The following is a 23073-nucleotide window of genomic DNA, read 5'->3' as shown; positions in this document are numbered from 1 at the left end:
AGAGACACAATGCCGACTTAAGTACAGGAAGACTGAGTCTTCCTACTGTCTATGTTTTGAGCGTTTCCTGTGTCACTTGTTTTACATTCCGATGCACCACTGCAGGTTTACTGTATCCCTTGGACCTTCCCATTGACGATGAAGCACAGAAATTGCATCGGAATTAAATATAAGAGACACAACGCCGACTTAAGTACAAGAAAACTGAGTATTCTTACGGTCTATATTTTGAGCGTTTCCTGTGTAACAAGTTTTACATTCCGATGCACCTCTGCAGGTTTACTGTATCCACTGCACTTTCACAGTGGCGATGAAACACAGAAATTTTATCGGAATTAAATATAAGAGACACATTGCCGACTTAAGTACAGGAAGACTGAGTCTTAGTACTGTCTATGTTTTGAGCGTTTCCTGTGTCACCAGTTTTACATTCCGATGCAACTCTGCGGGTTTATTGTATCCCTTGGACCTTCCCATTGACGATGAAACACAGACATTGCATCGGAATTAAATATAAGAGACACAATGCCGACTTAAGTACAGGAAGACTGAGTGTTCCTACTGTCTATGTTTTGAGCGTTTCCTGTGTGATCAGTTTTGCATTCCGATGCACCTCTGTTGGTTTACTGAATCCATTGGTTCTTCCCATTGACGATGAAATACAGAAGTTGCAACGGAATTAAATATTAGAGACACATTGCCGACTTAAGAACAGGAAGTCTGAGTCATCTTACTGTCTAACTTTTGAGCGTTTCCTGTGTCACCAGTTTTACATTCCGATGCACCTCTGCAGGTTTACTGTATCCCTTGTGCCTTCCCAATGACGAAGAAACACAGAAATTGCATCGGAATTAAATATAAGAGACACAATGCCGACTTAAGTACAGGAAGACTGAGCCTTCCTACTGTCTAGGCTTAGAGCGTTTCCTGTGTCACCAGTTTTACATTCCGATGCACCACTCCAGGTCTACTGTATTCCTTGAACCTTCCGAATGACGATGAAATACAGATATTGCATCGGAATATAGGAGACACAATGCCGACTTAAGTACAGGAAGACTGAGTCTTCCTACTGTCTATGTTTTGAGCGTTTCCTGTGTCACCAGTTTTACATTCCGTTGCACCTCTTGCAAGTTTACTGTATTCCTTGGACCATCACAGTGACGATCAAACACAGAAATTGCACCGGAATTAAATATAAGAGACACAATGCCGACTTAAGTACAGGATGACTGAGTCTTCCTGTCTATGTTTTGAGCGTTTCCTGCGTCACCAGTTTTACATTCCGTTGCACCTCTGCAGGTTTACTGTATCCATTGGACCTTCCCATTGACGATGAATCACAGAAATTGCATCATATTGTAATATAAGATACACAATTTCTGACTTAAGTACAGGAAGACTGAGTCTTCCCACTGTCTATGCTTTGAGCATTTCCTGTGTGATCAGTTTTGCATTCCGATGCACCTCAGCAGGTTTACTGTATCCCTTGGATCATCCCATTGACGTTGAAACACAGAAATTGCATCGGAATTAAATATAGGAGACACAATGCCGACATAAGTACAGGAAGATTTAGTCTTACTACTGTCTATGTTTTGAGCGTTTCCAGCGTCACCAGTTTTACATTCCGATGCACCTCTGCAGGTTTACTGTATCCCTTCGACCTTCCCATTGACGATGAAACACAGAAATTGTTTCGGAATTAAATATAAGAGACACAATGCCGACTTACGTACAGGAAGGCTGAGTCTTAGAACTGTCTATGTTTTGAGCGTTTCCTGTGTCACCAGTTTTACATTCCAATGCACCTCTGCAGGTTTACTGTATCCATTGACGTTCCCATTGACGATGAAACACAGAACTTGCATCGGAATTAAATATAAGAGACACAATGCCGACTTAAGTACAAGAAAACTGAGTCTTCTTACGGTCTATGTTTTGAGCGTTTCCTGTGTCTCCAGTCTTACATTCCGATGCACCTCTGCAGGTATACTGTATCCCTTGGACCTTCCCATTGACGATGAAACACATAAATTGCATCGGAAATAAATATAAGAGAGACAATGACGACTTAAGTACAGGAAGACTGAGTCTTCGTAATGTCTATGATTTAAACGTTTCCTGTGTCACCAGTTTTAAATTCCGATGCACCTCTCCAGGTTTACTGAATCCATTGGACCTTCCCATTGATGATGAAACACAGAAATTACATCGGAATTAAATATTAGAGACGCAATGCCGACTTAAGAACAGGAAGACTGAGTCTTCCTACTGTCTATGTTTTGAGCGTTTCCTGTGTCACCAGTTTTACATTCCGATGCACCTCTGCAGGTTTACTGTATCCATTGGACCTTCCCATTGACGATGAAACACAGAAATTGCATCGGAATTAAATATAAGAGACACAATGTGGACTTAAGAACAGGAAGACTGAGTCTTCCTACTGTCTATGTTTTGAGCGTTTCCTGTGTCACCAGTTTTACATTCCGATGCACATCTGCTGGTATATTGTATCCCTTGGACCTTCCTGTTAACGATGAGACACAGAAATTGCATGGGAATTAAATATAACAGACACAATGCCGACTTAAGTACAGGAAGACTGAGTCTTCGTCATGTCTATGTTCTAAACGTTTCCTGTGTCACTAGTTTTACATTCCGATGCACCTCTGCAGCTTTACTGTATCCATCGACCTTCCCATTGACGATGAAACACAGAAATTGCATCGGAATTAAATATAAGAGACACAACGCCGACTTAAGTACAAGAAAACTGAGTCTTCTTACGGTCTATGTTTTGAGCGTTTCCTGTGTCACCAGTTTTACATTCCGATGCACCTCAGCAGGTTTACTGTATCCCTTCGACCTTCCCATTGACGATGAAACACAGAAATTGCATCGGAATTAAATATTAGAGGCACAATGCCGACTTAAGAACACGAGGACTGAGTCTTCCTACTGTCTATGTTTTGAGCGTTTCCTGTGTCACCACTTTTAAATTCCGATGCACCTCTGCAGGTTTACTGTATCCATTGGACCTTCCCATTGACGATGAAATACAGAAATTGCAGCGGAATTAAATATTAGAGACACAATGCCGACTTAAGAACAGGAAGACTGAGTCATCCTACTGTCTATGTTTTGAGCGTTTCCTGTGTCACCAGTTTTACATTCCGATGCACCTCTGCAAGTTTACTGTATCCCTTGGACCTTCACAGTGACGATCAAACACAGAAATTGCATCGGAATTAAAAGTAAGGGACACAATGCCGTGTTAAGAACAGTAAGTCTGAGTCTTCCTACTGTCTATGTTTTTTAGCGTTTCCTGTGTCACCGGTTTTACATTCCGATGCACCTCTGCATGTTTACTGTATCCCTTGGGCCTTCACATAGGCGATGAAACACAGAAATTGCATCGGAAATAAATATAAGAGACACAATGCCGACTTAAGTACAGGAAGACTGAGTCTTCGTAATGTCTATTTCTTAAACGTTTCGTGTGTCACCAGTTTTACATTCCGATGCACCTCTCCAGGTTTACTGAATCCATTGGACCTTCCCATTGATGATGAAACACAGAAATTACATCGGAATTAAATATTAGAGACACAATGCAGACTTAAGAACAGGAAGACTGAGTCTTCCAACTGTCTATGTTTTGAGCGTTTCCTGTGTCACCAGTTTTACATTCAGATGCACCTCTCCAGGTTTACTGTGTCCATTGGACCTTCCTATTGACGATGAAACACAGAAATTGCATCGGAATTAAATATAAGAGGCACAATGCGGACTTAAGAAGAGGAAGACTGAGTCTTCCTACTGTCTATGTTTTGAGCATTCCCTGTGTCACCAGTTTACATTCTGATGCACATCTGCTTGTTTATTGTATCCCTTGAACTTTCCTATTAACGATGAGACACAGAATTTGCATCGGAATTAAATATAAGAGACACAATGCCGACTTAAGTACAGGAAGACTGAGTCTTCGTAATGTCTATGTTTTAAACGTTTCCTGTGTCACCAGTTTTACATTCCGATGCACCTCTGCAGCTTTACTGTACCCATTGGACCTTCCCATTGACGATGAAACACAGAAATTGCATCGGAATTAAATACAAGAGACACAACGCCGACTTAAGTACAAGAAAGCTGAGTCTTCTTACGGTCTATGTTTTGAGCGTTTCCTGTGTCACCAGTTTTACATTCCGATGCACCTCTGCAGGTTTACTGTTTACCCTTGGACCTTCCCATTGACGATGAAACACAGAAATTGCATCGGAATTAAATATTAGAGACACAATGCCGTGTTAAGAACAGGAAGACTGAGTCTTCCTACTGTCTATGTTTTTTAACGTTTCCTGTTTCACCAGTTTTACATTCCGATGCACCTCTGCAGGTTTACTGTATCCCTTGTGCCTTCCCATTGACGAAGAAACACAGAAATTGCATCGGAATTAAATATAAGAGACACAATGCCGACTTAAGTACAGGAAGACTGAGTCTTGCTACTGTCTATGTTTTGAGCGTTTCCTGTGTCACCTGTTTTACATTCCCATGCACCTCTGCAGGTTTTCTGTACCCATTGGACCTTCCCATTGACGATGAAACAGAAATTGCATCGGAAATAAATCCAAGAGACACAACGCCGACTTAAGTACAAGAAAACTGAGTCTTCCTACTGTCTATGTTTTTTAGCGTTTCCTGTGTCACCAGTTTTACATTCCGATGCACCTCTGCAGGTTTACTGTATCCCTTGGATCTTCCCATTGACGATGAAACACAGAAATTGCATCGAAATTAAATATAGGAGACACAATGCCGACATAAGTACAGGAAGATTTAGTCTTACTACTGTCTATGTTTTGAGCGTTTCCAGCGTCACCAGTTTTACATTCCGATGCAACTCTGCAGGTTTACTGTGTCCATTGGACCTTCCCATTGACGATGAAACAAGGAAATTGCATCGCAATTAAATATAAGAGACACAATGACGACTTAAGTACAGGAAGACTGAGTGTTCATACTGTCTATGTTTTGAGCGTTTCCTGTGAGATCAGTTTTGCATTCCGTGGCACCTCTGCAGGTTTACTGTATCCCTTGGACTTCCTATTGACGATGAAACACAGAAATTGCATCGGAATTAAATATTAGAGACACAATGCCGACTTAAGAACAGGAAGACTGAGTCTACCTACTGTCTATGTTTTGAGCGTTTCCTGTGTCACCAGTTTTACATTCCGATGCACCTCTCCACGTTTACTGTATTCCTTGGACCTTCCGATTGACGATGAAATACAGAAATTGCATCGGAATTAAATATAGGAGACACAATGCCGACTTAAGTACAGGAAGACTGAGTCTTCCTACTGTCTATGTTTTGAGCGTTTCCTGTGTCACCAGTTTTACATACCGATGCACCTCTGCAGGTTTACTGTATCCCTTCGACCCTCCCATTGACGATGAAACACCGAAATTGCTTCGGAATTAAATATAAGAGACACAATGCCGACTTACGTACAGGAAGGCTGAGTCTTAGAACTGTCTATGTTTTGAGCGTTTCCTGTGTCACCAGTTTTACATTCCAATGCACCTCTGCAGGTTAACTGTATCCATTGACGTTCCCATTGACGATGAAACACAGAACTTGCATCGGAATTAAATATAAGAGACACAATGCGGACTTAAGAACAGGAAGACTGAGTCTTCCTACTGTCTATGTTTTGAGCGTTTCCTGTGTCACCAGTTTTACATTCCGATGCACATCTGCTGGTATATTGTATCCCTTGGACCTTCCTGTTAACGATGAGACACAGAAATTGCATAGGAATTAAATATAACAGACACAATGCCGACTTAAGTACAGGAAGACTGAGTCTTCGTCATGTCTATGTTTTAAACGTTTCCTGTGTCACTAGTTTTACATTCCGATGCACCTCTGCAGCTTTACTGTATCCATCGACCTTCCCATTGACGATGAAACACAGAATTTGCATCGGAATTAAATATAAGAGACACAACGCCGACTTAAGTACAAGAAAACTGAGTCTTCTTACGGTCTATGATTTGAGCGTTTCCTGTGTCACCAGTTTTACATTCCGATGCACCTCTGCAGGTTTACTGTATCCCTTCGACCTTCCCATTGACGATGAAACACAGAAATTGCATCGGAATTAAATATTAGAGACACAATGCCGACTTAAGAACACGAGGACTGAGTCTTCCTACTGTCTATGTTTTGAGCGTTTCCTGTGTCACCAGATTTAAATTCCGATGCACCTCTCCAGGTTTACTGTATCCATTGGACCTTCCCATTGACGATGAAATACAGAAATTGTAGCGGAATTAAATATTAGAGACACAATGCCGACTTAAGAACAGGAAGACTGAGTCTTCCTAGTGTCTATGTTTTGAGCGTTTCCTGTGTGATCAGTTTTGCATTCCGATGCACCTCTGCAGGTTTACTGTATCCCTTGGACCTTCCTATTGACGATGAAACACAGAAATTGCATCGGAATTAAATATAAGAGACACAATGCCGACTAAAGTACAGGAAGACTGAGACTTCGTAATGTCTATGATTTGAGCGTTTCCTGTGTCACCTGTTTTACATTCCGATGCACCTCTCCAGGTTTACTGAATCCATTGGACCTTCCCATTGATGATGAAACACAGAAATTACATCGGAATTAAATATTAGAGACACAATGCCGACTTAAGAACAGGAAGACTGAGTCTTCCAACTGTCTATGTTATGAGCGTTTCCTGTGTCACCAGTTTTACATTCAGATGCACCTCTCCAGGTTTACTGTATCCATTGGACCTTCCTATTGACGATGAAACACAGAAATTGCATCGGAATTAAATATAAGAGGCACAATGTGGACCTAAGAACTGGAAGACTGAGTCTTCCTACTGTCTATGTTTTGAGCATTCCCTGTGTCACCAGTTTACATTCCGATGCACATCTGCTTGTTTATTGTATCCCTTGAACTTTCCTATTAACGATGAAAAAACAGAAATTGCATCGGAATTAAATATAAGAGACACAATGCCGACTTAAGTACAGGAAGACTGAGTCTTCGTAATGTCTATGTTTTAAACGTTTCCTGTGTCACCAGTTTTACATTCCGATGCACCTCTGCAGCTTTACTGTACCCATTGGACCTTCCCATTGACGATGAAACACAGAAATTTCATCGGAATTAAATACAAGAGACACAACGCCGACTTAAGTACAAGAAAACTGAGTCTTCTTACGGTCTATATTTTGAGCGTTTCCTGTGTCACCAGTTTTACATTCCGATGCACCTCTGCAGGTTTACTGTTTACCCTTGGACCTTCCCATTGACGATGAAACACAGAAATTGCATCGGAATTAAATATTAGAGACACAATGCCGTGTTAAGAACAGGAAGACTGAGTCTTCCTACTGTCTATGTTTTTTAACGTTTCCTGTTTCACCAGTTTTACATTCCGATGCACCTCTGCACGTTTACTGTATCCCTTGTGCCTTCCCATTGACGAAGAAACACAGAAATTGCATCGGAATTAAAAATAAGAGACACAATGCCCACTTAAGTACAGGAAGACTGAGTCTTGCTACTGTCTATGTTTTGAGCGTTTCCTGTGTCACCTGTTTTACACTCCCATGCACCTCTGCAGGTTTACTGTACCCATTGGACCTTCCCAATGACGATAAAACAGAGAAATTGCATTGGAATTAAATATAAGAGACACAACGCCTACTTAAGTACAAGAAAACTGAGTCTTCTTACGGTCTATGATTTGAGCGCTTCCTGTGTCACCAGTTTTACATTCCGATACACCTCTGCAAGTTTTCTGTATCCCTTGGACGTTGCCAATGACGATGAAACACAGAAATTGCATCGGAATTAAATATAACAGACACAATGCCGACTTCAGTACTGGAAGACTGAGTTTTCCTACTGTCTATGTTTTGAGCGTTTCCTGTGTCACCAGTTTTACATTCCGTTGCACCTCTGCAGGTTTACTGTATCCATTGAACCTTCCCATTGACGATGAATCACAGAAATTGCATCGGATTGATATATAAGATACACAATGCTGACTTAAGTACAGGAAGACTGAGTCTTCCCACTGACTATGTTATGAGCGTTTCCTGTGTGATCAGTTTTGCATTCCGATGCACCTCTGCAGAATTACTGTAACCCTTCGACCTTCCCATTGACGATAAAACACAGAAATTGAATCGGAATTAAATATAAGAGACACAATGACGACAAGTACAGAAAGATTTAGTCTTCCTATTGTCTATGATTTGAGCGTTTCCTGCGTCACCCGTTTTACATTCCGATGCACCTCTGCAGGTTTACTGTGTCCATTGGATCTTCCCATTGACGATGAAACACAGAAATTGCATCGGAATTAAACATAAGAGACACAATGCCGACTTAAGTACAGGAAGACTGAGTCTTCCTACTGTCTATGTTTTGAGCGTTTTCTGTGTGATCAGTTTTGCATTCCGATGCACCTCTGCAGGTTTACTGTGTCCATTGGACCTTCCCATTGACGATGAAACACAGAAATTGCATCGGAATTAAATATAAGAGACACAATGCCGACGTAAGTACAGGACGATTGAGTCTTCCTACTGTCTATGTTTTGAGCGTTTCCTGTGTGATCAGTTTTGCATTCCGATGCACCTCTGCAGGTTTACTGTATCCCTTGGACCTTCCCATTGACGATGAAACACAGAAATTGCATCGTAATAAAATATTAGAGACACAATGCCGACGTAAGAACAGGTAGACTGAGTCTTCCAACTGTCTATGCTTTGAGCGTTTCCTGTGTCACCAGTTTTACATTCCCATGCACCTCTGCAGGTTTACTGTATCCAGTGGACCATCCCATTGACGATGAAACACAGAAATTGCATCGGAATTAAATATAAGAAACACAACGCCGACTTAAGCACAAGAAAACTGAGTCTACTTACTGTCTATGATTTGAGCGTTTCCTGTGTCACCAGTTCTACATTCCGGTACACCTCTGCAGGTTTACTGAATCCCTTGAACCTTCCGATTGACGATGACACACAGAAATTGCATCGGAATTAAATATAAGAGACACAGTGCCGACTACAGTACAGGAAGACTGAGTCTTCCTACTGTCTATGTTTTGAGCGTTTCCTGTGTCACCAGTTTTACATTCCGTTGCACCTCTGCAGGTTTACTGTATCCCTTGGACCTTCCTATTGACGATGAAACACAGAAATTGCATCGGAATTAAATATAAGAGACACAATGCCGACTAAAGTACAGGAAGACTGAGACTTCGTAATGTCTATGATTTGAGCGTTTCCTGTGTCACCTGTTTTACATTCCGATGCACCTCTCCAGGTTTACTGAATCCATTGGACCTTCCCATTGATGATGAAACACAGAAATTACATCGGAATTAAATATTAGAGACACAATGCCGACTTAAGAACAGGAAGACTGAGTCTTCCAACTGTCTATGTTATGAGCGTTTCCTGTGTCACCAGTTTTACATTCAGATGCACCTCTCCAGGTTTACTGTATCCATTGGACCTTCCTATTGACGATGAAACACAGAAATTGCATCGGAATTAAATATAAGAGGCACAATGTGGACCTAAGAACTGGAAGACTGAGTCTTCCTACTGTCTATGTTTTGAGCATTCCCTGTGTCACCAGTTTACATTCCGATGCACATCTGCTTGTTTATTGTATCCCTTGAACTTTCCTATTAACGATGAAAAAACAGAAATTGCATCGGAATTAAATATAAGAGACACAATGCCGACTTAAGTACAGGAAGACTGAGTCTTCGTAATGTCTATGTTTTAAACGTTTCCTGTGTCACCAGTTTTACATTCCGATGCACCTCTGCAGCTTTACTGTACCCATTGGACCTTCCCATTGACGATGAAACACAGAAATTTCATCGGAATTAAATACAAGAGACACAACGCCGACTTAAGTACAAGAAAACTGAGTCTTCTTACGGTCTATGTTTTGAGCGTTTCCTGTGTCACCAGTTTTACATTCCGATGCACCTCTGCAGGTTTACTGTTTACCCTTGGACCTTCCCATTGACGATGAAACACAGAAATTGCATCGGAATTAAATATTAGAGACACAATGCCGTGTTAAGAACAGGAAGACTGAGTCTTCCTACTGTCTATGTTTTTTAACGTTTCCTGTTTCACCAGTTTTACATTCCGATGCACCTCTGCACGTTTACTGTATCCCTTGTGCCTTCCCATTGACGAAGAAACACAGAAATTGCATCGGAATTAAATATAAGAGACACAATGCCCACTTAAGTACAGGAAGACTGAGTCTTGCTACTGTCTATGTTTTGAGCGTTTCCTGTGTCACCTGTTTTACACTCCCATGCACCTCTGCAGGTTTACTGTAACCATTGGACCTTCCCAATGACGATAAAACAGAGAAATTGCATTGGAATTAAATATAAGAGACACAACGCCTACTTAAGTACAAGAAAACTGAGTCTTCTTACGGTCTATGATTTGAGCGCTTCCTGTGTCACCAGTTTTACATTCCGATACACCTCTGCAAGTTTTCTGTATCCCTTGGACGTTGCCAATGACGATGAAACACAGAAATTGCATCGGAATTAAATATAACAGACACAATGCCGACTTCAGTACTGGAAGACTGAGTTTTCCTACTGTCTATGTTTTGAGCGTTTCCTGTGTCACCAGTTTTACATTCCGTTGCACCTCTGCAGGTTTACTGTATCCATTGAACCTTCCCATTGACGATGAATCACAGAAATTGCATCGGATTGATATATAAGATACACAATGCTGACATAAGTACAGGAAGACTGAGTCTTCCCACTGACTATGTTATGAGCGTTTCCTGTGTGATCAGTTTTGCATTCCGATGCACCTCTGCAGAATTACTGTAACCCTTCGACCTTCCCATTGACGATAAAACACAGAAATTGAATCGGAATTAAATATAAGAGACACAATGACGACAAGTACAGAAAGATTTAGTCTTCCTATTGTCTATGATTTGAGCGTTTCCTGCGTCACCAGTTTTACATTCCGATGCACCTCTGCAGGTTTACTGTGTCCATTGGATCTTCCCATTGACGATGAAACACAGAAATTGCATCGGAATTAAACATAAGAGACACAATGCCGACTTAAGTACAGGAAGACTGAGTCTTCCTACTGTCTATGTTTTGAGCGTTTTCTGTGTGATCAGTTTTGCATTCCGATGCACCTCTGCAGGTTTACTGTGTCCATTGGACCTTCCCATTGACGATGAAACACAGAAATTGCATCGGAATTAAATATAAGAGACACAATGCCGACGTAAGTACAGGACGATTGAGTCTTCCTACTGTCTATGTTTTGAGCGTTTCCTGTGTGATCAGTTTTGCATTCCGATGCACCTCTGCAGGTTTACTGTATCCCTTGGACCTTCCCATTGACGATGAAACACAGAAATTGCATCGTAATAAAATATTAGAGACACAATGCCGACGTAAGAACAGGTAGACTGAGTCTTCCTACTGTCTATGTTTTGAGCGTTTCCTGTGTCACCAGTTTTACATTCCCATGCACCTCTGCAGGTTTACTGTATCCAGTGGACCATCCCATTGACGATGAAACACAGAAATTGCATCGGAATTAAATATAAGAAACACAACGCCGACTTAAGCACAAGAAAACTGAGTCTACTTACTGTCTATGATTTGAGCGTTTCCTGTGTCACCAGTTCTACATTCCGGTACACCTCTGCAGGTTTACTGAATCCCTTGAACCTTCCCATTGACGATGACACACAGAAATTGCATCGGAATTAAATATAAGAGACACAGTGCCGACTACAGTACAGGAAGACTGAGTCTTACTACTGTCTATGTTTTGAGCGTTTCCTGTGTCACCAGTTTTACATTCCGTTGCACCTCTGCAGGTTTACTGTATCCATTGGACCTTCCCATTGACGATGAATCACAGAAATTGCATCGGATTGAAATATAAGATACACAATGCTAACTTAAGTACAGGAAGACTGAGTCTTCCCACTGTCTATGTTTTGAGCGTTTCCTGTGTGACCAGTTTAGCATTCCGATGCACCTCTGCAGGTTTACTGTATCCCTTGGACCTTCCCATTGACGATGAAACACAGAAATTGAATCGGGATTAAATATAAGAGACACAATGCCGACTTAAGTACAGGAAGATTTAGTCTTCCTATTGTCCACGTTTTGAGCGTTTCCAGCGTCACCAGTTTTACATTCCGATGCACCTCTGCAGGTTTACTGTATCCCTTCGACCTTCCCATTGACGATGATACACCGAAATTGCATCGGAATTAAATATAAGAGACACAATTCCGACTTAAGAACACGAGGACTGAGTCTTCCTACTGTCTATGTTTTGAGCGTTTCCTGTGTTGCCAGTTTTACATTCCGATGCATATCTGCAGGTTTATTGTATCCCTTGGACCTTCCTATTGACGATGAGACACAGAAATTGCATCGAAATTGAATATAAGAGACACAATGCCGACATAAGTAGAGGAAGACTAAGTCTTCCTACTGTCCATGTTTTGAGCGTTTCCTGTGTCACCAGTCTTACATTCCGATGCACCCCTGCAGGTTTACTGTATCCCTTGGCCTTTCCCATTGACGATGAAACACAGAAATTGCATCGGAATTAAATATAAGAGACACAATGCCGACTTAAGTACAGGAAGACTGAGTCTTCGTAATGTCTATGTTTTAAACGTGTCCTGTGTCACCTGTTTTACATTCCGATGCACCTCTCCAGGTTAACCGAATCCATTGGACCTTCCCATTGACGATGAAATACAGAAATTGCATCGTAATTAAATATTACAGACACAATGCCGACGTAAGAACAGGTAGTCTGAGTCTTCCTACTGTCTATGTTTTGAGCGTTTCCTGTGTCACCAGTTTTACATTCCGATGCACCTCTACAGGATTACTGTATCCACTGGACCTTCCCATTGACGATGAAACACAGAAATAGCATCGGAATTAAATATTAGAGACACAATGCGGACTTAAGTACAGGAAGACTGAGTCTTCCTACTGTCTATGTTTTGAGCGTTTCCTGTGTCACCAGTTTTACATTCCCATGCACCTCTGCAGGTTTACTGTATCCATTGGACCTTCCCATTGACGATGAAACGCAGACATTGCATCGGAATTAAATATAAGAGACACAACGCCGGCTTAAGTACAAGAAAACTGAGTCTTCTTACGGTCTATGATTTGAGCGTTTCCTGTGTCACCAGTTTTACATTCCGATACACCTCTGCAGGTTTACTGTATCCATTGGACCTTCCCATTGGCGATGAAACACAGAAATTGCATCGGAATTAAATATAAGAGACACAACGCCGACTTAAGTACAAGAAAACTGAGTATTCGTACGGTCTATGTTTTGAGCGTTTCCTGTGCCACCTGTTTTACATTACGTTGCACCTCTGCAGGTTTACTGTATCCATTGGACCTTCCCATTGACGATGAAACACAGAAATTGCATCGGAATTAAATATTAGAGACACAATGCCGACTTAAGAACACGAGGACTGAGTCTTCCTACTGTCTATGATTTGAGCGTTTCCTGTGTTGCCAGTTTTACATTCCGATGCACCTCTGCAGGTTTACTGTATCCCTTGGACCTTCCCATTGACGATGAAACACAGAAATTGCATCGGAATTAAATATAAGAGACACAACGCCGACTTAAGTACAAGAAAACTGAGTCTTCTTACGGTCTATGATTTGAGCGTTTCCTGTTTAACCAGTTTTACATTCCGATACACCTCTGCAGGTTTACTGTATCCCTTGGACCTTCCCATTGACGATGACACACAGAAATTGCATCGGAATTAAATATAAGAGACACAGTGCCGACTTAAGAACACGAGGACTGAGTCTTCCTACTGTCTATGATTTGAGCGTTTCCTGTGTTGCCAGTTTTACATTCCGATGCACCTCTGCAGGTTTACTGTATCCTTTGGACCTTCCCATTGACAATGAAACACAGAAATTGCCACGGAATTAAATGTTAGAGACACAATGCCGACTTAAGAACAGGAAGACTGAGTCTTCCTACTGTCTATGTGTTGAGCGTTTCCCTATGTCACCAGTTTTACATTCCGATGCATATCTGCAGGTTTATTGTATCCCTTGTACCTTCCCATTGACGATGAAACACAGAAAATGCATCGGAATTAAATATAACAGACACAATGCCGACTGAAGTACAGGAAGACTGAGTCTTCCTACTGTCTATGTTTTGAGCGTTTGGTGTGTCACCAGTTTTACATTCCGATGCACCTCTGCAGGTTTACTGTATCCATTGGACCTTCCCATTGACGATGAAACACAGAAATTGCATCGGAATTAAATATAAGAGACACAACGCCGACTTAAGTACAAGAAAACTGAGTTTTCTTACGGTCTATGTTTTGAGCGTTTCCTGTGCCACCTGTTTTACATTACGTTCCACCTATGCAGGTTTACTGTATCCATTGGAACTTCCCATTGACGATGAAACACAGAAATTGCATCGGAATTAAATATTAGAGACACAATGCCGACTTAAGAACACGAGGATTGAGTCTTCCTACTGTCTATGATTTGAGCGTTTCCTGTGTTGCCAGTTTTACATTCCGATGCACCTCTGCAGGTTTACTGTATCCCTTGGACCTTCCTATTGACGATGAAACACAGAAATTCATCGGAATTAAATATAAGAGACACAACGCCGACTTAAGTACAAGAAAACTGAGTCTTCTTACGGTCTATGATTTGAGCGTTTCCTGTTTCACCAGTTTTACATTCCGATACACCTCTGCAGGTTTACTGTATCCCTTTGGACCTTCTCATTGACGATGACACACAGAAATTGCATCGGAATTAAATATAAGAGACACAGTGCCGACTTAAGAACACGAGGACTGAGTCTTCCTACTGTCTATGATTTGAGCGTTTCCTGTGTTGCCAGTTTTACATTCCGATGCACCTCTGCAGGTTTACTGTATCCATAGGACCTTCCCATTGACAATGAAACACAGAAATTGCATCGGAATTAAATGTTAGAGACACAATGCCGACTTAAGAACAGGAAGACTGAGTCTTCCTACTGTCTATGTGTTGAGCGTTTCCCTATGTCACCAGTTTTACATTCCGATGCATATCTGCAGGATTATTGTATCCCTTGGACCTTCTTATTGACGATGAGACACAGAAATTGCATCGAAATTAAATATAAGAGACACAATGCCGACTTTAGTACAGGAAGACTGAGTCTTCCTACTGTCTAAGTTTTGAGCGTTTCCTGTGTCACCAGTCTTACATTCCGATGCACCTCTGCAGGTTTACTGTATCCCTTGGTCTTTCCCATTGACGATGAAACACAGAAATTGCATCGGAATTAAATATAAGAGACACAATGCCGACTTAAGTACAGGAAGACTGAGTCTTCGTAATGTCTATGTTTGAAACGTTTCCTGTGTCACCTGTTTTACATTCCGATGCACCTCTCCAGGTTTACCGAATCCATTGGACCATCCCATTGACGATGAAACACAGAAATTGCATCGTAATTAAATATTAGAGACACAATGCCGACGTAAGAACAGGTAGACTGAGTCTTCCTACTGTCTATGTTTTGAGCGTTTCCTGTGTCACCAGTTTTTCATTCCGATGCACCTCTACAGGATTACTGAATCCATTGGACCTTCCCATTGACGATGGAACACAGAAATAGCATCGGAATTAAATATTAGAGACACAATGCGGACTTAAGTACAGGAAGACTGAGTCTTCCTACTGTCTATGTTTTGAGCGTTTCCTGTGTCACCAGTTTTACATTCCCATGCACCTCTGCAGGTTTACTGTATCCAGTGGACCATCCCATTGACGATGAAACACAGAAATTGCATCGGATTGAAATATAAGATACACAATGCTAACTTAAGTACAGGAAGACTGAGTCTTCCCACTGTCTATGTTTTGAGCGTTTCCTGTGTGACCAGTTTTGCATTCCGATGCACCTCTGCAGGTTTACTGTATCCCTTGGACCTTCCCATTGACGATGAAACACAGAAATTGAATCGGGATTAAATATAAGAGACACAATGCCGACTTAAGTACAGGAAGATTTAGTCTTCCTATTGTCTACGTTTTGAGCGTTTCCAGCGTCACCAGTTTTACATTCCGATGCACCTCTGCAGGTTTACTGTATCCCATCGACCTTCCCATTGACGATGATACACCGAAATTGCATCGGAATTAAATATAAGAGACACAATGCCGACTTAAGTACAGGAAGGCTGAGTCTTAGTACTGTCTATGTTTTGAGCGTTTCCTGTGTCACCAGTCTTACATTCCGATGCACCTCTGCAGGGTTACTGTATCCCTTGGACCTTCCCATTGACGATGAAACACAGAAATTGCATCGGAATTAAATATAAGAGACACAATGCCGACTTAAGGACAGGAAGAATGAGTCTTCCTACTGTCTATGTTTTTAGCGTTTCCTGTGTCACCAGTTTTACATTCCGATGCACCTCTCCAGGTTTACTGTATCCCTTGGGCCTTCCCTCTGACGATGAAACACAGAAATTGCATCGGAATTAAATATTAGAGACACAATGCCGACTTAAGAACACGAGGACTGAGTCTTCCTACTGTCTATGTTTTGAGCGTTTCCTGTGTTGCCAGTTTTACATTCCGATGCACCTCTGCAGGTTTACTGTATCCCTTGGACCTTCCCATTGACGATGAAACACAGAAATTGCATCGGAATTAAATATAAGAGACACAATGCCGTCTTAAGTACAGGAAGACTGAGTCTTCATAATGTCTATGTTTTGAGCGTTTCCTGTGGCACCAGTTTTACATTCCGATTCACCTCTCCAGGCTTACTGTATCCATTGGACCTTCCCACTGACGATGAAACACAGAAATTGCATCGGAATTAAATATTAGAGACACAATGCCGACTTAAGAACAGGAAGACTGAGTCTTCCTACTGTCTATGTGTTGAGCGTTTCCTGTGTCACCAGTTTTACATTCCGAAGCATATCTGCAGGTTTATTGTATCCCTTGGACCTTCCTATTGACGATGAGACACAGAAATTGCATCGAAATTGAATATAAGAGACACAATGCCGACTTAAGTACAGGAAGACTGAGTCTTCCTACTGTCTATGTGTTGAGCGTTTCCTGTGTCACCAGTTTTACATTCCGATGCATATCTGCAGGTTTATTGTACCCCTTGGACCTTCCTATTGACGATGAAACACAGAAATTGCATCGGAATTAAATATAAGAGACACAATGCCGACTTAAGTACAGGAAGACTGAGTCTTCGTAATGTCTATGTTTTAAACGTTTCCTGAGTCACCTGTTTTACATTCTGATGCATCTCTCCAGGTTTACCGAATCCATTGGACCTTCCCATTGACGATGAAACACAGAAATTGCATCGTAATTAAATATTAGAGACACAATGCCGACGTAAGAACAGGTAGACTGAGTCTTCCTACTGTCTATGTTTTGAGCGTTTCCTGTGTCACCAGTTTTACATTCCGATGCACCTCTACAGGATTACTGTATCCATTGGAGCTTCCCATTGACGATGAAACACAGAAATAGCATCGGAATTAAATATTAGAGACACAACGCCGGCTTAAGTACAAGAAAACTGAGTCTTCTTACGGTCTATGATTTGAGCGTTTCCTGTGTCACCAGTTTTACATTCCGATGCACCTCTGCAGGATTATTGTATCCCTTGCACCTTCCCATGGACGATGAAACACAGAAATTGCATCGGAATTAAATGTAAGAGACACAATGCCGACTTAAGTACAGGAAGACTGAGTCTTCCTACTGTCTATGTTTTGAGCGTTTCCTGTGTCACTTGTTTTACATTCCGATGCACCACTGCAGGTTTACTGTATCCCTTGGACCTTCCCATTGACGATGAAGCACAGAAATTGCATCGGAATTAAATATAAGAGACACAACGCCGACTTAAGTACAGGAAGACTGAGTCTTCGTAATGTCTATGTTTTAAACGTTTCCTGAGTCACCTGTTTTACATTCTGATGCACCTCTGCAGGTTTACTGTATCCATTGGACCTTCCCATTGACGATAAATCACAGAAATTGCATCGGATTGAAATATAAGGTACACAATGCTAACTTAAGTACAGGAAGACTGAGTCTTCCCACTGTCTATGTTTTGAGCGTTTCCTGTGTGACCAGTTTTGCATTCCGATGCACCTCTGCAGGTTTACTGTATCCCTTGGACCTTCCCATTGACGATGAAACACAGAAATTGAATCGGGATTAAATATAAGAGACACAATGCCGACTTAAGTACAGGAAGATTTAGTCTTCCTATTGTCTACGTTTTGAGCGTTTCCAGCGTCACCAGTTTTACATTCCGATGCACCTCTGCAGGTTTACTGTATCCCATCGACCTTCCCATTGACGATGATACACCGAAATTGCATCGGAATTAAATATAAGAGACACAATGCCGACTTAAGTACAGGAAGGCTGAGTCTTAGTACTGTCTATGTTTTGAGCGTTTCCTGTGTCACCAGTCTTACATTCCGATGCACCTCTGCAGGGTTACTGTATCCCTTGGACCTTCCCATTGACGATGAAACACAGAAATTGCATCGGAATTAAATATAAGAGACACAATGCCGACTTAAGGACAGGAAGAATGAGTCTTCCTACTGTCTATGTTTTTAGCGTTTACTGTGTCACCAGTTTTACATTCCGATGCACCTCTCCAGGTTTACTGTATCCATTGGACCTTCCCATGACGATGAAACACAGAAATTGGATCGGAATTAAATATTAGAGACACAATGCCGACTTAAGAACACGAGGACTGAGTCTTCCTACTGTCTATGTTTTGAGCGTTTCCTGTGTTGCCAGTTTTACATTCCGATGCACCTCTGCAGGTTTACTGTATCCCTTGGACCTTCCCATTGACGATGAAACACAGAAATTGCATCGGAATTAAATATAAGAGACACAATGCCGTCTTAAGTACAGGAAGACTGAGTGTTCGTAATGTCTATGTTTTGAGCGTTTCCTGTGGCACCAGTTTTACATTCCGATTCACCTCTCCAGGTTTACTGTATCCATTGGACCTTCCCATTGACGATGAAACACAGAAATTGCATCGGAATTAAATATTAGAGACACAATGCCGACTTAAGAACAGGAAGACTGAGTCTTCCTACTGTCTATGTGTTGAGCGTTTCCTGTGTCACCAGTTTTACATTCCGATGCATATCTGCAGGTTTATTGTATCCCTTGGACCTTCCTATTGACGATGAGACACAGAAATTGCATCGAAATTGAATATAAGAGACACAATGCCGACTTAAGTACAGGAAGACTGAGTCTTCCTACTGTCTAAGTTTTGAGCGTTTCCTGTGTCACCAGTCTTACATTCCGATGCACCTCTGCAGGTTTACTGTATCCCTTGGTCTTTCCCATTGACGATGAAACACAGAAATTGCATCGGAATTAAATATAAGAGACACAATGCCGACTTAAGTACAGGAAGACTGAGTCTTCGTAATGTCTATGTTTGAAACGTTTCCTGTGTCACCTGTTTTACATTCCGATGCACCTCTCCAGGTTTGCCGAATCCATTGGACCATCCCATTGACGATGAAACACAGAAATTGCATCGTAATTAAATATTAGAGACACAATGCCGACGTAAGAACAGGTAGACTGAGTCTTCCTACTGTCTATGTTTTGAGCGTTTCCTGTGTCACCAGTTTTTCATTCCGATGCACCTCTACAGGATTACTGAATCCATTGGACCTTCCCATTGACGATGCAACACAGAAATAGCATCGGAATTAAATATTAGAGACACAATGCGGACTTAAGTACAGGAAGACTGAGTCTTCCTACTGTCTATGTTTTGATCGTTTCCTGTGTCACCAGTTTTACATTCCCATGCACCTCTGCAGGTTTACTGTATCCAGTGGACCATCCCATTGACGATGAAGCACAGAAATTGCATCGGAATTAAATATAAGAGACACAACGCCGACTTAAGTACAAGAAAACTGAGTTCTCTTACGGTCTATGATTTGAGCGTTTCCTGTGTCACCAGTTTTACATTCCGATACACCTCTGCAGGTTTACTGTATCCCTTGGACCTTCCCATTAACGATGACACACAGAAATTGCATCGGAATTAAATATAAGAGACACAGTGCCGACTACAGTACAGGAAGACTGAGTCTTCCTACTGTCTATGTTTTGAGCGTTTCCTGTGTCACCAGTTTTGCATTCCGTTGCACCTCTGCAGGTTTACTCTATCCATTGGAGCTTCCCATTGACGATAAATCACAGAAATTGCATCGGATTGAAATATAAGATACACAATGCTAACTTAAGTACAGGAAGACTGAGTCTTCCCACTGTCTATGTTTTGAGCGTTTCCTGTGTGACCAGTTTTGCATTCCGATGCACCTCTGCAGGTTTACTGTATCCCTTGGACCTTCCCATTGACGATGAAACACAGAAATTGAATCGGGATTAAATATAAGAGACACAATGCCGACTTAAGTACAGGAAGATTTAGTCTTCCTACTGTCTACGTTTTGAGCGTTTCCAGCGTCACCAGTTTTACATTCCGATGCACCTCTGCAGGTTTACTGTATCCCATCGACCTTCCCATTGACGATGATACACCGAAATTGCATCGGAATTAAATATAAGAGACACAATGCCGACTTAAGTACAGGAAGGCTGAGTCTTAGTACTGTCTATGTTTTGAGCGTTTCCTGTGTCACCAGTCTTACATTCCGATGCACCTCTGCAGGGTTACTGTCTCCCTTGGACCTTCCCATTGACGATGAAACACAGAAATTGCATCGGAATTAAATATAAGAGACACAATGCCGACTTAAGGACAGGAAGAATGAGTCTTCCTACTGTCTATGTTTTTAGCGTTTCCTGTGTCACCAGTTTTACATTCCGATGCACCTCTCCAGGTTTACTGTATCCATTGGACCTTCCCATGACGATGAAACACAGAAATTGCATCGGAATTAAATATTAGAGACACAATGCCGACTTAAGAACACGAGGACTGAGTCTTCCTACTGTCTATGTTTTGAGCGTTTCCTGTGTTGCCAGTTTTACATTCCGATGCACCTCTGCAGGTTTACTGTATCCCTTGGACCTTCCCATTGACGATGAAACACAGAAATTGCATCGGAATTAAATATAAGAGACACAATGCCGTCTTAAGTACAGGAAGACTGAGTCTTCGTAATGTCTATGTTTTGAGCGTTTCCTGTGGCACCAGTTTTACATTCCGATTCACCTCTCCAGGTTTACTGTATCCATTGGACCTTCCCATTGACGATGAAACACAGAAATTGCATCGGAATTAAATATTAGAGACACAATGCCGACTTAAGAACAGGAAGACTGAGTCTTCCTACTGTCTATGTGTTGAGCGTTTCCTGTGTCACCAGTTTTACATTCCGATGCATATCTGCAGGTTTATTGTATCCCTTGGACCTTCCTATTGACGATGAAACACAGAAATTGCATCGGAATTAAATATAAGAGACACAATGCCGACTTAAGTACAGGAAGACTGAGTCTTCGTAATGTCTATGTTTTAAACGTTTCCTGAGTCACCTGTTTTACATTCTGATGCATCTCTCCAGGTTTACCGAATCCATTGGACCTTCCCATTGACGATGAAACACAGAAATTGCATCGTAATTAAATATTAGAGACACAATGCCGACGTAAGAACAGGTAGACTGAGTCTTCCTACTGTCTATGTTTTGAGCGTTTCCTGTGTCACCAGTTTTACATTCCGATGCACCTCTACAGGATTACTGTATCCATTGGAGCATCCCATTGACGATGAAACACAGAAATAGCATCGGAATTAAATATTAGAGACACAACGCCGGCTTAAGTACAAGAAAACTGAGTCTTCTTACGGTCTATGATTTGAGCGTTTCCTGTGTCACCAGTTTTACATTCCGATGCACCTCTGCAGGTTTATTGTATCCCTTGCACCTTCCCATGGACGATGAAACACAGAAATTGCATCGGAATTAAATGTAAGAGACACAATGCCGACTTAAGTACAGGAAGACTGAGTCTTCCTACTGTCTATGTCTTGAGCGTTTCCTGTGTCACTTGTTTTACATTCCGATGCACCACTGCAGGTTTACTGTATCCCTTGGACCTTCCCATTGACGATGAAGCACAGAAATTGCATCGGAATTAAATATAAGAGACACAACGCCGACTTAAGTACAGGAAGACTGAGTCTTCGTAATGTCTATGTTTTAAACGTTTCCTGAGTCACCTGTTTTACATTCTGATGCACCTCTGCAGGTTTACTGTATCCATTGGACCTTCCCATTGACGATAAATCACAGAAATTGCATCGGATTGAAATATAAGATACACAATGCTAACTTAAGTACAGGAAGACTGAGTCTTCCCACTGTCTATGTTTTGAGCGTTTCCTGTGTGACCAGTTTTGCATTCCGATGCACCTCTGCAGGTTTACTGTATCCCTTGGACCTTCCCATTGACGATGAAACACAGAAATTGAATCGGGATTAAATATAAGAGACACAATGCCGACTTAAGTACAGGAAGATTTAGTCTTCCTATTGTCTACGTTTTGAGCGTTTCCAGCGTCACCAGTTTTACATTCCGATGCACCTCTGCAGGTTTACTGTATCCCATCGACCTTCCCATTGACGATGATACACCGAAATTGCATCGGAATTAAATATAAGAGACACAATGCCGACTTAAGTACAGGAAGGCTGAGTCTTAGTACTGTCTATGTTTTGAGCGTTTCCTGTGTCACCAGTCTTACATTCCGATGCACCTCTGCAGGGTTACTGTATCCCTTGGACCTTCCCATTGACGATGAAACACAGAAATTGCATCGGAATTAAATATAAGAGACACAATGCCGACTTAAGGACAGGAAGACTG

Source organism: Schistocerca nitens, chromosome 8 (genome assembly GCF_023898315.1).
Source record: "Schistocerca nitens isolate TAMUIC-IGC-003100 chromosome 8, iqSchNite1.1, whole genome shotgun sequence".
NCBI classification, from domain to species: Eukaryota; Metazoa; Arthropoda; class Insecta; order Orthoptera; family Acrididae; genus Schistocerca; species Schistocerca nitens.
This window is presented reverse-complemented; position numbering follows the sequence as displayed.